At 47.3% G+C, this 17,051-nt stretch overlaps 1 pseudogene; it reads right to left on the minus strand.

The window, feature by feature from the left end:
- Positions 1–2,762: 2,762 nt before the first annotated feature.
- On the minus strand, positions 2,763–2,879 carry LOC136662016 (5S ribosomal RNA; annotated as a pseudogene).
- Between the last annotated feature and the right edge of the window lie 14,172 nt (positions 2,880–17,051).

Below are 17,051 nucleotides of genomic sequence, written 5' to 3' on the forward strand. Positions count from 1 at the left end.
AAATTCTTTTGACTTTCTCCCGAGTTCCTATAGATGATTTTTTTTTTTTACCAGAGTATGATCCTTTAGGCAATCTATCCAGTGGAACACCAACCATAGGTGTGGTGTTAAGCAAACTAAGGCACTGTATCTACCTGGGAGAATAGCACTCACCACAGCCCGAGGGTGTCCTCCAATCTTGTATGAAGGCTCCTGCTTGCCTACAAGTTTTGCATAGGCCTCCAATGCCTGGCAAAGGATGTTCTTGGCTCCACCATTCAGGCCCACATCATAAATGCAACTATCAAAGAAGCCATCTGGGTTCACTTTGGCATGGCACTCTCTGAAGGGACCTCCAGAGGTTTTATTGATCAACCCACAGAACTCTTCCTTTCCATGTAGCTGTTGTCTGTTCTCAGCACATGTTGGACAATTCCCTCGGCAGGCATCCCAGCAGAAGGGATCCCGGTCCTTGACTTTCCAGGTGCTGGCCCAGTTTACAATGGAAGGGGCTTTGGTGCCATTGAGAAAATACATATCATCACCGGGGTTCTGGTTGAAGTTCCCAAGCAGCCCACATATAGTTCCATAATAGCTGCTGGGGAGCGTGAGAAAGAGGTGCCATTTCCAATCATATGTCAGTTGGAGACCAAAATCTGTTTGCAGGACAGCACCATTACCACTCTGGTACAGCTTGATTTTGCCATCTTCAAGAGTCAGTGGAAGGCTCTGAATTGCATCATTTAACTAGATGAAAGGTAGAACACAACAACTCTGAGAATTATTTGTTGATTTTCTAAAAACTATGCTCTTCACTGTTTGACCCAAAGCCATGTGTTTAGGAAATAGCAACAGACAAGCAAATGGAGGTACAGCACCTCCAGCACTCCATCTGTTATCCCAATGTTGAGCTCTGAAAGAGTCTCTATTGCAGAATGAATTATCTCATTCTCAGTAGGACTCATCCCTCCCCACTCCTCTTTTAGCTGCCTGACATACCTGGATTCTGCCCGTTTCCTGCTTGTAGATGGAGATCTATTACCCGTAAATGTAGATGTTGATCAGACGGACGTAGGAAAGGGCCTGGTTGCCCCTGTTGTCGTTCTTCTTGTCTACAGTGAAAGGTACCAGCGTGGAATCATTTCCACAGTACTTGGCAAAGGTGTAAGTACAGGTGCCTTGGAAGTCAAACTTCCATCCATCAAAGGTGGTGTAGTGAGGATCTCCAAGGCCAAAGGCACGTCCCATGTAGTTAGGGATGCATTTGGCCTGGTTGTTCTCAATCTTGCATGTTTCCTTTTCGCGACACTTCAGAGCTTTGCATGGATCTGAAATGAACGAGAGAGACATGAGTGAGTGCTGTTCACCATTGGGGAGGGACCGAATCTGTGTGGTGGAATTTCTGACAGGAAAAAAAGAGACAACAAAAAGCATAGATCTCACTTCCTGTTCCTATTTTATTTGCAATAAAAAAAAGTCTTGTTACATTTTTGGAGGCAGGAGATCTGGTCTAGAGGGAAGAGCCTCCCTTTGCCTGAAGATAACATCCACAAGGTCGCCAGTTCGAGGTCACCAGGCACCGTGCGACCTTGAAGCAGCTGACAAGCTGAGCCGAGTTATTCCATCTGCTCTGAGCGTGGGAGGATGGAGGCCAGAATGTGAAACCAGATCAGAAAGAAACATCTGAAGCGTTGTGGTTCTTGAAAGATAGAACCTTCTTTCAATTGTAAAAATCCCTACATGGAGGAAAAAATGGAGATTCAAACAGCCTGCCTATGTAAACTGCCTTGAATAAAGTCTGAGGAGAAATCTGACGACCAAGAAAGGCGGTATATAAATACCTGTACTATTATTATTATTATTATTATTATTATTATTATTATTATTATTATTATTTTAAAAAGATTGACAGATTTCATCTATAAGCTTTAATGGACTGCAGTCATCAGGTGCAGGAAGCGAAATTCTCAGTGGACTGGTGTATATATTTGCATGCAGATGTGTGTATATGTGCATGTGTCATTTGCTGACAATGCTTTTTAAACATGAGTAACATACATACACCGGGGGTGGGTGGGTGCAGGGACCCTGGGTGGTGGCCAATGGCACAGCTGTGCAGTTCAATGGGAAAAAATCAAAAGGGTGAAAATTGCAACAAAAAGAGTTTATTAACGTCAAAAATGCAGTAAAATAATGCCTAGTTGAGCTTACTCACCCTTGCTAGCTAGACAGGCTCAAAAAATGATTACTGACCATTCACTTACAACTGGAATCTGTTAATTGTTAGGAAGACAAATGAGAGGAGGAGGAGAATGTCCTTAGAAGGAAAAAGGGGGAGCCACCATAGGAGGGAAGACAAGGTCTGTATCAGAAAATGTAGAGGCAGAAATAAATAAGGGACTGTGGCTGCAATCCTAACCACACTTCCCTGAGAGTAAGCCCCACTGAAAAAAATAGGACTTACTTCTCAGTAGACCTGGTTAGTTGGTTGGCAACCTTCAGTCTCGAAAGACTATGGTATAAGCCTACAGCACCCGGTATTCCCAGGTGGTCTCCCATCCAAGTACTAACCAGGCCTGACCCTGCTTAGCTTCCAAGATCATGGTATAAGCCTACAGCACCCGGTATTCTCAGGTGATCTCCCATCCACGTACTAACCAGGCCTGACCCTGCTTAGCTTCCAAGATCATGGTATAAGCCTACAGCACCCAGTATTCCCAGGCGGTCTTCCATCTAAGTACTAACCAGGCCTGACCCTGCTTAGCTTCCGAGATCATGGTATAAGCCTACAGCACCCAGTATTCCCAGGTGGTCTCCCATCCAAGTACTAACCAGGCCTGACCCTGCTTAGCTTCCAAGATCAGATGAGATCGGGCAAGTGCAAGGTAACAGTTGTTTGTGCCCTGTATCTTGGAATCTGATCCTTAGATGCGCACATTTGGGCCATCCTGATCCTTCATGTTCAAGAATTTTGGTCTTCATTGTCAAGAATTTTGCCAAGTGCACAACCAGTGTGCATAAAAGAACCTCAATAGTTACCCTTATTAATGCAACTCATAACTCCGTCCTTGGTGTCACATTTCTCATCCGTGGTACAGCTGTGGGCCTCACAAGTCACCCCCTGGCGTGCGATGCAGGTGCAACTTTCCTGGCAGTCATTCAACAGAACCTTCTCGTTGGGCTGAGGGGAGATCAAAAAGTACAGACTTATGACAGATGTCAGATCTTTTGCCCACAGCAATGAGGGGGGATGTGTGTGTCTGTGTGTGTCTGTGTGTACATATGTAACACATATAAAAAGAATTTCAATTAACAAATGAATAATGAATTGAGAGCCAGGATGGTGGGGTGGTTCAGGAGTTGGACTCAGACCTGGAAGATCCAGTTTCAAATCCCCTCTCAGCCTTGAAGCTTTCTGGGTGACCATGGGCTAGTTACTATTAGCCACCTTCACAGGTGAAGACAAAAGGAGGGGAACAACTACGTAAACCACCCTGAACGCCTTAGAGGAAGGGCGGTATGAATAGGTGAAAAATAGTCAATAGATCAGTAATCTCATCCATATAACAGAGGCAGTGACAAAAATGGAGGGTGGGAGGTTCAGAAGGTCACCTACCTTGAAGTAGCGCCTGTTCTTGAAGCAGCCACAATTTTCTACAGTAACACAAGCATGGCCGTCAAAGAAGAAGCCATCGTCACACTGGCAGCCCTCGGCACAGGTATCTGGACATGTTCCCGAGTCTGTGACCTTGGCGCAGGTGATGGAGCAGAGGTTGGCACAGACCGCATAGTGACTGTTGGCTGGGCATGGCAGAGCTAAATTGGAAGGACATATATATTAGATGGAGAGATCCCTGTTACTGCTTCACCCATGTCTGCCCAGCCCACAGGTGTACACATTTGATCTCTGTTGCAAATATGCAACACCGGGCAGAAATGGTTTAAGATGGGGGGGAGGGGAAAGAGTGAGAGCAATCACTCCTGGGAGCTGGCAGAGGAAGACAGCTAAAGAAACAGATTGCTGACATTGGTTCTGAACATGAAGCACTGTACAAATTTGGACCTAAATGAACTTGGGAGGAAACTGTAAGCAAACATTTCACTCCTAGATCTGGCTTGTGTTTGAAGTTAAGAGTGTTACATTCAAAGGAATCTAGTCCTAACTTAGTCCCATTGAAATGAATGAGGCTTCAGTGAGATATGACGAACTTATCTCATTGCTTACAACAGCTCAGGTCATGACTCTCTTTGCTTTGCCTAAAGCAGTGGTTCCCAATCTTAACGGCACCACAACCCACCTCGTCCTCTATGATAGGCCACAACATTCCCGGTGGTGCTAGGGACAACACTTCTGGGTTGTGCTGGGCCAGCAACCCACTCTCCTGGCCTTGGTGGGTCTCAGAATGACTCGCAGACGCCTCCAAAAGTTACTTACCGTATTTTTCGCTCCATAAGACGCACCTGACCATAAGACGCACCTAGTTTTCAGAAGAGGAAAACTTACTTTTAAAGTAAGCCTGCCTTCCCCCTGTGGCGCCTGCGCAAATGAGGACCTTGCCCCCGGAGCGGACCTTGCCCCCTTTGTTCTCCGCCTGCCCTCCCCCTGTGGCACCTGTGCAAATGAGGACCTTGCCCCCGGTGCGGACCTTGCCCCCAGTATTCGCTCCATAAGACGCACACACTCCCCCCCCACTTTTTTTTGGGGGGAAGTGCATCTTATGGAGCGAAAAATACGATACCCAGCACCCCCCAATAAAGACACAGGCAAGGGCATATGGTACAAAGGGCCACTTTATTAACTATTTAAATATACTTCAGATTGCAACAGGGCCTAACAAATAAGTCATGCGGGTTCTACATGGGGGAAACGGAGCTGCCCGTCTACTTCCCCCTATAGTGATTTGGGCAACCACACCAGACTCTAGGCAGCGTCAGTACAAGCCTGCCGCCCCCTTCATTGTCACCCTGAAGGGGCAGGGTGGCAGGCTAGCTCAGGCCACCCGAGCGAACCCGCGGTGCGCCTTTACCACCAGGCCGAGTTTCATCCAGCCTGCGTCACCCAGCCGGGAATGCCAGCATGACCAAGCATGGAGTCCACCCGGCCCTTGCCACCCTGTGGTGTACACCGACATGACCTTACCTACCCAAAACCCGCATGACACCTGCCTAAAGTGACCAACAAGACCTATGGAAAACCCCATTCCGCCCCTAACTCCACAGTCCGGGGTAGGCAAAAAACCACCAACCGACGTGCCAATTAGGCTGATGGCAAAAATTCCTACCTGGCCCCAGATGGCAACCAGCTAGTCTCGGACTGCCAAAGGGTGGGCGGGTGGGTGACCGCTGCCTGGTCCTGACTGCGCGGGCTTCTCCGAGCAGCCTGCACATGGCCCCAAACCAGTTAGCCCCCAGCCAATCAGCTGCGAGGCTGGCCCCTCCTGTGCCTCATGCTGGGGCAGGGCAAACGCCAGTGGCGCACTAATTCACGTGCCACTGGAATTCTGGTTTTCAGGGGCAAACCAGAAATTGTCTCTGAAAACCAGACGTAGCTCAGTGCTTTCATAAGGCTCCAATTTGGAGCCATTTGAATGCAAGGGCAGGTGGGAGGGCTCAGCATGCAAACCACCTCACTTGGGCTTGAGACACACCAGTGGGGTGCGGCCCACACTTTGGGAAAGGCTGGTCTAAACTGCCTGTGTTGTATTCAAAGAGAAGAAGTACTGAATTTAGCAAACTAATTGCAGCAAAGTCCAATTTCAAAAACGCAGTTTGGTAACCGTTTGCAATCCTAGCAGTTTCATCTGAATTCTAAAAATTTCACTCCCTTTCAACTCTAAACCACCGTGTGAAACTGGATGCCGGACTAGATCCAGCAGGACTTATGTTTTGAAGTTCATCTCTGTACAGATGTAAACATGCACATTAAGTAAAAAAAAAATTCTGGTGCTGGTGTTATTCCCCCCCCACACACACATACATTTCACATCTCAGTTTACATGTATCTTAGTAGACAAAACTTACGGCACAAGGACGGAGTCCTCCAGGAGTCAAGAGAACCCTGTGCATCTTGACATGCATACGCATAGCTCTCAATATTCTGGCACAGGATGTCACGGTCTCCATTGACCCGGCAGACATCATAGATGCAGTTCTCAAGATATACCTGGGGGTCCACGGTGGCATGACAGTCACTGAAGGGGCCGTCATCGGCAGTGAGAATTCCACAATAGTCACGCTGTTCGAAAACGGCCCTCTTCCTCTCCTCGCAGACTGGGCACTTGTTTTCTGGGCATTGATCCGAGCAGGTTCCATCCGTTCCAGGAACCGGAACTTTCCAGGCAGCACCGAATGCGGTGGCAGCAGTGACCATCCTGCCGTCTGGGAGTAGAAATTCATCACCATCTTGGTCATTGTAGTTCCCGCACAGGCCACCAACCTGATTGAGGTAGTTGCCAGGGACAGTGACTGTCACGTGATACGCAAAGTCATAGCTCACAATGAGGCCAAAGTCAGTTTGTATCAGGACTCTAGTGCCATGCAGATAGACTTTGAGCTGCCCTCCAGAAAGGGTCAGGGGGAGGAGGTGTAATGAATTGTCCACCTGCAGGAAGGGAAGCATTTTGCTTTTAGAAGAGCTATCTGATTGTCGCGGAACACATTAAATGATAATATTTTATTCAATGATCCCGTGACATTGCTACAAAAAATACCAGATCTCGGTTATGTGTCATCATCAATGAGCAATGTAAATTGCTCATGAAAATGAATGTGTCTTGGCATTATTTTATTGATCATGCTAAAAGAGGTTATATATCTCAAAAACCTTTTTATTCCACAAGTTGTAATTTTTCTATTTTGCCAAAAAATTAAGGGGGGGGGGGAATGAGTAGTTTCCCCTCTATTTTTTTTCCCTCTGCAGAGTGTGTCATCTTCTAGGCCAGGTGTGTCCAAACTTTTTGGCAGGAGGGCCACATAACCTCTCTGACACCGTATTGGGGGCCGTGGAAAAAAGAATTCATTTACATTTCAATTTTGAATAGATTTACATAAATGAAAATATTAGAAATAGAACTTATATGAATGAATGAAGGTCTTGCAATAGCTTAAGGCCTATAAAAGACCTTGCCTAAAGCACGGCCAGCCTTTCCTTCACTGCCACTGCTATATCACAGATGTGAAACAGCAAGCAGTGGAGGAAGTCCTCGTCCCACAGCTCATGCAAGAGGTTGAACAGTCACCCTCACGCGAAGAGAAGTTGTATTGGGCCAGCATGAGCTCCAGCAAGTCACCAGAGGGCCAGAGGTTCACTGGAAACAGGGGGCTCCCTGTGGGGCGGATTGGGAGTCCCCGAGGGCCGCAAGTGGCCCCTGGGCCGGGGTTTGGGCACCCCTGTTCTAGGCCTTCACATCTCTTGTATCAGCACAAAGTGATTGCTTTCTCTCAAATTCAGCTCATCAATGTGTACCTGAGTTCCGTTTTTTTTGAGGGGGAGCACCTGCACACTGAAATTGTGGAAGGGAAAGCAGCCCTTTGCACTCTTAAGTGGTCTACCCTCATATATAGATTCCACCACAATCGCAGCACTGCAATAGTGGAGCAGAGAAATGACACAAGCCCTTCCCTTCTTCCTCACAGGTACCATACAGTGCAAACTCAACACTCCATGTGAGTTTCTGATTGCACACAAGCCCAGGTCATCTTTTCACATTTTGAGAAGATGCAGAAGACCCATGTGAATCAGGTTGTTGCAGGATCAGAAACCCATGTAGCAGACCAGTTTCACACCTGGAGGCTATCACCATGGTGAAGAGGTTGTAGTTTTCTTCTGCTATGCCTGTGGTTCTCTTCCACTTTGTTGCTGAATGCCTACAGCTAAGGGCACAATCCTAGCCAACTTTCCAGCACTGATATAGCTGCGCCAATGTGGCGTGCACTGCGTCCTGCAGTGGGGAGGCAGTCAAGAGGGCCTCCTCAAGGTAAGGGCATGTTTGTTACCTTACTTTGATGCTGCACTGCGGCTAGGTCAGTGCTAGAAAGTTGGTTTGAATTGCACCCTAAGTGGATGAACTACTGAACAAAGGAATGGCAAAAGGACTAAGCATGGCAATGCTTTTGTGGCATAGACTCACCTTCACTTGTGCTGGCTTGTCCTTCAGCAACGTGAGTGTGACTCCATAGACGTTGACCGAGACCATCTTGGGAACTAAAATCTTCCCATCCCTCCTGAATCCATTCTCCACATTAACAGTGAAGGGGGTCAGGTTCTGGCTGTTTGTTTTGGCCTTAGCCAATGTGTATATGCAGGTGCCGTGGAAATCAAAGGGCAACTGATCAAATGTAATGTAGTGAACGCCACCAGCCACAGAACAGGTGGCACTCCCAACAGGGTAGCATTTCTGCACTCCATTTTCCAAACGACATTCCTCATTGGGACCACAGGTGATCGCTTCACAGTTGACAGTGCCCCCACCTTGGCACTTGCAGCGCTCCTGGCAAGTGGGGTAGAAAGTCTCTCCTGCTAAGAAGTAATATTCCTTATGGAAGCAGCCACATTGGGACCTGGGAACACACTGATCACCGCTCAGCACAAAGTTGTCATCACACACACAGCTCTCCTGGCACTTTCCTGTACAAGGGACCCAGATATAGATGCTGGCACAGTTCCAGCCACAGTCTGAAGCACAGAGCTCGTAGTGGCTATTTTGGGCACAAGGAAGACCTGTCAAGTTGAGACAATGAGGTGCAGGGTTAATGTAAGTGGCAAAAGAGAGACCATTGAAAGCAAGTTATAAGAATGGCACAGCTTCATAAGAACATAAGAACATAAGAACAGCCCCACTGGATCAGGCCATAGGCCCATCTAGTCCAGCTTCCTGTATCTCACAGCGGCCCACCAAATGCCCCAGGGAGCACACCAGATAACAAGAGACCTCGTCCTGGTGCTCTCCCCTACATCTGGCATTCTGACTTAACCCATTCCTAAAATCAGGAGGTTGCGCATACACATCATGGCTTGTACCCCATAATGGATTTTTCCTCCAGAAACTCGTCCAATCCCCTTTTAAAGGCGTCTAGGCTAGACGCCAGCACCACATCCTGTGGCAAGGAGTTCCACAGACTGACCACGCGCTGAGTAAAGAAATATTTTCTTTTGTCTGTCCTAACCCGCCCAACACTCAATTTTAGTGGATGTCCCCTGGTTCTGGTATTATGTGAGAGTGTAAAGAGCATCTCCATATCCACTCTGTCCATCCCCTGCATAATTTTGTATGTCTCAATCATGTCCCCCCTCAAGCGTCTCTTTTCTAGGCTGAAGAGGCCCAAACGCCGTAGCCTTTCCTCATAAGGAAGGTGCCCCAGCCCCGTAATCAGCTTAGTCGCTCTCTTTTGCACCTTTTCCATTTCCACTATGTCTTTTTTGAGATGCGGCGACCAGAACTGGACACAATACTCCAGGTGTGGCCTTACCATCGATTTGTACAACGGCATTATAATATTAGCCGTTTTGTTCTCAATACCCTTCCTAATGATCCCAAGCATAGAATTGGCCTTCTTCACTGCCGCCGCACATTGGGTCGACACTTTCATCGACCTGTCCACCACCACCCCAAGATCTCTCTCCTGATCTGTCACAGACAGCTCAGAACCCATCAGCCTATATCTAAAGTTTTGATTTTTTGCCCCAATGTGCATGACTTTACACTTACTGACATTGAAGCGCATCTGCCATTTTGCTGCCCATTCTGCCAGTCTGGAGAGATCCTTCTGGAGCTCCTCACAATCACTTCTGGTCTTTACCACTCGGAAAAGTTTGGTGTCGTCTGCAAACTTAGCCACTTCACTGCTCTACCCTGTCTCCAGGTCATTTATGAAGAGGTTGAAAAGCACCGGTCCCAGGACAGATCCTTGGGGCACACCGCTTTTCACCTCTCTCCATTGTGAAAATTGCCCATTGACACCCACTCTCTGCTTCCTGGCCTCCAACCAGTTCTCAATCCACGAGAGGACCTGTCCTCTAATTCCCTGACTGTGGAGTTTTTTCAGTAGCCTTTGGTGAGGGACCGTGTCAAATGCCTTCTGAAAGTCCAGATATATAATGTCCACGGGTTCTCCCGCATCCACATGCCTGTTGACCTTTTCAAAGAATTCTATAAGGTTTGTGAGGCAAGACTTACCCTTACAGAAGCCATGCTGACTCTCCCTCAGCAAGGCCTGTTCGTCTATGTGTTTTGAGATCCTATCTTTGATGAGGCATTCCACCATCTTACCCGGTATGGATGTTAGGCTGACCGGCCTATAGTTTCCCGGGTCCCCCCTCTTTCCCTTTTTAAAAATAGGCGTGACATTTGCTATCCTCCAATCTTCTGGTACCGTGGCTGTTTTGAGGGACAAGTTGCATACCTTAGTCAAGAGATCTGCAACTTCATTCTTCAATTCCTTAATAATCCTTGGGTGTATGCCATCAGGGCCCGGTGACTTATTGATCTTTAATTTATCAATGAGGTCTGAAACATCTTCTCTTTTAACCTCTATCTGACTTAACTCCTCGGTTAGGAGGGGCCGTTCGGGCAGCGGTATCTGCCCGAGGTCTTCTGCCGTGAAGACAGATGCAAAGAACTCATTTAATTTCTCTGCCATCTCTAAGTCTCCTTTTATCTCCCCTTTCCCTCCCTCACCATCCAGAGGGCCAACCGCTTCTCTGGCGGGTTTCCTGCTTCTAACATATTTGAAGAAGCTTTTATTATTCCCCTTAATGTTGCTGGCCATGCGTTCCTCATAGTCTCTCTTGGCCTCCCCTATCACCTTCTTACATTTCTTTTGCCACAGTTTATGTTCCTTTTTATTCTCTTCATTAGGGCAAGACTTCCATTTACGGAAGGAAGCTTCCTTGCCCTTCACAGCCTCTCTAACTTGGCTGGTTAGCCATGCGGGCACTCTCCTGGATTTAGTGGAACCCTTCTTTCTTTGCGGTATACACCTCTGCTGGGCCTCTATTACTGTTGTTTTAAGCAGCCTCCATGCACTCTGGAGAGACTGGACTCTTTTTACCCTCCCTTTCAACCTCCTTCTAACCAGCCTCCTCATTTGAGGGAAGTCCGCCCGTCGGAAGTCAAGGGTTTTTGTTAGAGATTTGCCTGGTATTCTTCCCCCAACGTGCACATCAAAACGGATCGCAGCATGATCACTGTTCCCCAATGGCTCAGTAACGTTTACATCTCTAACCAGGTCCTGCGTACCGCACAAAATTAAATCCAGAGTCACCTGTCCTCTGGTGGGCTCCTTGACTAGCTGATCTAAGCCACAGTCATTTAGCACGTCAAGAAATCCGGTTTCCTTATCGTGACCAGAACACAAATTGACCCAGTCAATATGAGGATAATTGAAGTCCCCCATGATTACAACCCTGTCCTTCCATGTCACCTTCCTTGTCACCTGTCACTTCCAGCTAATCCATAATATTCCACCTGAATCCACATCCCAGTGGCATATTTTAATTACATCCTCCCTTTCGATCAAATCGTTGGTTGCCCTAAAGACAGCAGTTCCCAAACTTTTTAGCAGTGTGACCCACATCGTTCTCCATGGTGGGTTGTGATGCTTTCTGTCGCAGTCGCATAGCTGGGGGGGGGGGGAGACACAGTACCCAGGACCCAGGTGACACAATGATGCCCCCCATGTCATCACCCCCTGGCCCGTGCAGCCACCCCCATTCTCTATGCAAGCATGGCCCTGTCCCCAAAAATGGCTGGAGCCGTTTGAGAGCCAGGACAGACAGGAGGGTCAATTTAATGGCTCCTGCTGCTTGAACAGGTCGGTCACTGTCACCCCCACCCCCAGAGAGAAGGCAGAAAACCACCACTCCCCCATGAGGTAGCAATTGACACCCCCCCTCAGCCATGGCTGAGCTGATGCTTGTGGCAAAGCATTAGTGGAAACCTCTAGAGGCCACTTCTGGGTAGCATCTTGCCTGCAACTCATTCCTTTGACCTCCATGGGCCACAGAATGCTTTGCACAAACAAACAGGAAGTCACGTCCGGAGGGCATTCTGGGACTGCGGAGGTCAATGGAGTGGGTCATGGACCTGGTGCAACCAGGATGTGGCCTCCAGAATCGCCCAGTAATGCTTTGAGGTGCAACAAAGAGCATTGCATCATGACCCACCACACATCCGGTTACGACCCAGTTTGTTTACCCTTATCCTGAGCAAAAGTGACTCCAAACTTTGGTACTCAGGACTGTCGGCCTTGACCTCTGGCCTCTCTACAGTTGAATGCTTAACATGGGGAGGAACATCATGTCTGTCAGGGTGACTTCAAAACAGACTCTTAATTGGGTCGAATATCTGTAAAGGCATGCAATGACTCGTGCAAGGAAAGCGCCCTACAGGTAGACCACAGCTGCGATACAAGGACATCTGCAAGAGGGATCTGAAGGCCTTAGGAGTGGACCTCAACAGGTGGGAAACCCTGGCCTCTGAGTGACCCGCTTGGAGGCAGGCTGTGCAGCATGGTCTTTCCCAGTTTGAAGAGACACTTTGCCAGCAGTCTGAGGCAAAGAGGCAAAGAAGGAAGGCCCATAGCCAGGGAGACAGACCAGGGACAGACTGCACTTGCTCCCAGTGTGGAAGGGATTGTCACTCCCGAATCGGCCTTTTCAGCCACACTAGACGCTGTTCCAGAACCACCTTTCAGAGCACGATGCCAGAGTCTTTCGAGACTGAAGGTTGCCAACTCTACTAACTTTCAAACTCTCTCTAACCCAGAAAATGTGCTGAGGATGTTAGTACTTACTGCAGAAGGTGTCAGACCTCCAGGCATAGAGAGTTGCACTGGCTGCCTGGCAGGCTGCCACGTAGCTGGCAATGAGAGGGCAGATCACAGCTTGCTGGCCTTTGAAAAAGCAGTAGTCGTACACACAGTCGCGGAAGTATCCCTCGGGATCCACTTTGCCGTGACACTCTCTGAAGGGGCCGTTTTTGTCGAGGATGAGCCCTCACTCCCTGTTGAGATTCCGTTGTTGTGCCTCAATGGTGGCTAGACCAGGGCACTGCCCCTTGTCAACATCCGTGCAGCCTGGTTCATCTCGCACTTTCCAACTCTGACCAAAGGCTGATGGATTTGGAGCCACATTACCATTTCTCATGATCATGTCATCATTTTTATAACGATTGAAGTTCCCAGCAAGACCACAAAGGGCACCTCTGTAAGAACTGGGCACAGTCACACTGATCCGGCTTTCCCAGTCGAAAGTGACAGTCAGGAAGAAGTCAGTCTGAACCACGGCCTCTTGCCCTCTCCTGTAAATGGAGACTTTGTTGTTTCCGATCCTGTATGGCAGGTTGGTTAGAAAGCCGTTCACCTAAGAACCATCCCAATGGGAGAAATGAGAATTTCAGAAGCGCCTTTGTAATGCCTGGTGTCCTCAATGCACAAAGGTCAATAAGGAGAGACATTTTTCATGGAAATACAGTGACAACTCTCTGTTCCAAATAATGAACACAATTCTCCTTGCAAAAATAAAGTAAGGCTGCAATCCTAAGAACAAAAGAACATAAGAACAGCCCCGCTGGATCAGGTCATAGGCCCATCTAGTCCAGCTTCCTGTATCTCACAGCGGCCCACCAAATGCCCCAGGGAGCACACCAGATAACAAGAGACCTCATCCTGGTGCCCTCCCTTGCATCTGGCATTCTGACATAGCCCATTTCTAAAATCAGGAGGTTGTGCATACACATCATGGCTTGTAACCCGTAATAGATTTTTCCTCCAGAAACCTGTCCAATCCCCTTTTAAAGGCGTCCAGGCCAGACGCCATCACCACATCCTGAGGCAAAGAGTTCCACAGACCAACCACATGCTGGGTAAATAAATATTTTCTTTTGTCTGTCCTAACTCTCCCAACACTCAATTTTAGTGGATGTCCCCTGGTTCTGGTGTTATGTGAGAGTGTAAAGATCATCTCTCTATCCACTTTATCCTTCCCATGCATAATTTTGTATGTCTCAATCATGTCCCCCCTCAGGCATCTCTTTTCTAGGCTGAAGAGGCCCAAACGCCATAGCCTTTCCTCATAAGGAAGGTGCCCCAGCCCAGTAATCATCTTAGTTGCTCTCTTTTGCACCTTTTCCATTTCCACTATGTCCTTTTTGAGATATGACAACCAGAACTGGACGCAGTACTCCAGGTGTGTCCTTACCATAGATTTGTACAACGGCATTATAATATTAGCCATTTTGTTCTCAATACCTTTTCTAATGATCCCAAGCATAGAATTGGCCTTCTTCACTGCTGCCACACATTGGGTTGACACTTTCATTGACCTGTCCACCACCACCCCAAGATCTCTCTCCTGATCTGTCACAGACAGCTCAGAACCCATTAGCCTATATGTGAAGTTTTGATTTTTTGCCCCAATGTGCATGACTTTACACTTACTGACATTGAAATGCATCTGCCATTTTGCTACCCATTCTGCCAGTTTGGAGAGATCCTTCTGGAGCTCCTCACAATCACTTCTGGTCTTCACCACTCGGAAAAGTTTGGTGTTGTTTGCAAACTTAGCCACCTCACTGCTCAACCCTGTCTCCAGTTCATTTATGAAGAGTTTGAAGAGCACCCTAATCACACTTTCCTGAGAGTAAGCCCCATTGAACAAAATAGGACTTACTTCTGAGTAGACTTGGTTAGGCTTGTGCCCTAACTGTCTTTAAAAAAAACAAAAAAACAGCTTGCAGAATAATCAATTTTTTGTCAAACTGGTGTTTGATCAAGGGGCATGGACAAAGCAGACCAATTAATAATTTTTTTTGTGGAAATTACCCATACTTCCTTAATTTTTAGAAAAGCCTCACTCCAGTATAGTCTGTACTCATGTTGGAGAGGTCTGTAAGTGCACAATCAAACACCAATCTTCTCCTTCTGTTGAACTAATTCAGCAGCACAGGCAGAAGAAAAAATGTGAGCAATCTGAGAGTGCGGGGCAGGTTATATGACAGTCTGGAGAACCTCTAATTCAGTTTTTCTCAAACTGTGTGTCTGGACCCACGAGGTGAGACGCGAGCCCATTTCAGGTGGGTCCTTATTCTTTTCAATATTTTATTTTGAATATATCAGACTTGATGCTACCATGGGATGTGACTGCATTTGGAGAAGTATTACAGACCTGTACTTTTAACAAGCTACTATGTATATTCTTTTAACAATGATAGTAAATGGGACTTACTCCTGGGTGAGTGTTAGGACTGCAGCCTAGGATTGTTAAAAATGTTCCTGCTTGATGATGTTGCTTCCGGTCATGACATCACTTCTGGTGGGTCCTGACAGATTCTCATTCTAAAAAAGTGGGTCCTGGTGCTAAATGTGTGAGAACCATTGCTTTAAATACATTGGGGTGGCAGCTTCTAATTTATAATTTCACTAGCAGATGTCACTCCATTAACAGAATCACCAATGGAGCATTGCAGATTTATAATCCCAGTGTTGCCAAAGTCATGCCCCCCCCCAAAAAAAATTTTTCCTGCTTGATGATGTCACTTCCAGTCATGACAATCACTTCTGGTGGGTCCTGACAGATTCTCATTCTTAAAAAGTGGGTCCCAGTGCTAAATGTGTGAGAACCACTGTCCTAGAAGATCACCCGTGGTGAGTTAAGTGCCTGTATCTTTAAAGAGTCATCACTCTTGTGATGCCATATCTGAGAACCACTGCTCTAATTAATTAATTTTTTTTTTTTTGGGGGGGGGGGGAATGAACACTCAGAGTTTCCTAGCTCTAAGAACAACACTTCCATTAAGTCAGAGTTAATGAAGAACAAACTGTTGTGACTTCACAGCCAGCAGACCAATTCTCTTTCTCTGCCCCCCCCCCCCCACTAATTCCATGTTTTAAGACTTGGCATTTGTAAGGGCAAAGTGGGACCATGCTACAGGCTTCAAAGTTTCCCACCATTTCACTATATTTGGTGACAAACATGACCTGGATGCAGAAATGACATAGAGGACATATGATACAATTGAACGGCAAAACAGTAAGATGCAGAAAAGCAAAGAATAACATTTTTAAATAGGGATATAAGAGAAAAGCAATGATACTGACCATGACTTTTCCAGGGTGTTCTCTGCTAATCACAACTGAGGTAAGATGAACATTGATCTCCACCAGCTTGGTGAAGGACACAGCCTGGCTGCCTCGATGGTCATTTTGGACAAGAACCAGGAAATCAACTAGGTCATTTTTCCTCTCACAAACCCCAGTGTACTGATATTTACAGGTGCCCTGGAAGTCAAACCTTTGGCCATCCAAGCTAATATAGTGAGGATCTCCTGAAGCAGAAGAGGTGCCACCGTCACTGGTGGGGTAGCAGTTCTGGATGCCATTCTTCACTTGGCAGTGCTCTCCAGCCTTGCACCTCTCAGCTTGGCACGTCACTTGTTTGCTTTTAGAGTCACAGACACAGCGTCTCGTGCAGGCGCCGTCTCCCCAGAACTGCTCCCCGGGGGAGAAGAGCTCCTCAAAGATGCACCCACAGGAATCCTTGGGAATGCATTTCCCAGCATCCAGCACAAAGCCCTCATTGCACTGGCAGTTCTCCACACATGGCCGTGAGCCGCAGTTGCTGGGACCAGCCTGGTCATTGCAGGTGGCAGGGCACGGAGATCCACAGGCTTTATATTGGCTGTTCTCAGGGCAGGGTAGGGCTGCCAAACAGACAAGAGTTAATTACATGGGGCACCATGGTCTCAATACATTCATCATGCCAGCACTGGTTACTGCAACCAAGTGGATGCCATTGCCAAGGCTATCACCTATACAGTACGTTTGTAAAGAGCTATTTGCTTCCTGTGCATTGTACAAGGGCCCTGCAAATTGACCTGACCCCAAGTTGCTGATACACAGCTGAGGCTATAAGTTGTTGACTTTTGCAATAGCCTCGATCAGGCCTCTGCAAAAATGAGTATCAAAAATAATGAAAGATGTGGTTTTCTTATGAAACCAGAGCTGTCCTAGATTCAGAATGAAATTGCACATGGGCAGAACTGCAGGTGATGGAGTACCTTGGCTTAAACCCTAAG

The sequence above is a fragment of the Tiliqua scincoides genome, chromosome 10 (genome assembly GCF_035046505.1).
Source record: "Tiliqua scincoides isolate rTilSci1 chromosome 10, rTilSci1.hap2, whole genome shotgun sequence".
Taxonomy (NCBI): Eukaryota; Metazoa; Chordata; class Lepidosauria; order Squamata; family Scincidae; genus Tiliqua; species Tiliqua scincoides.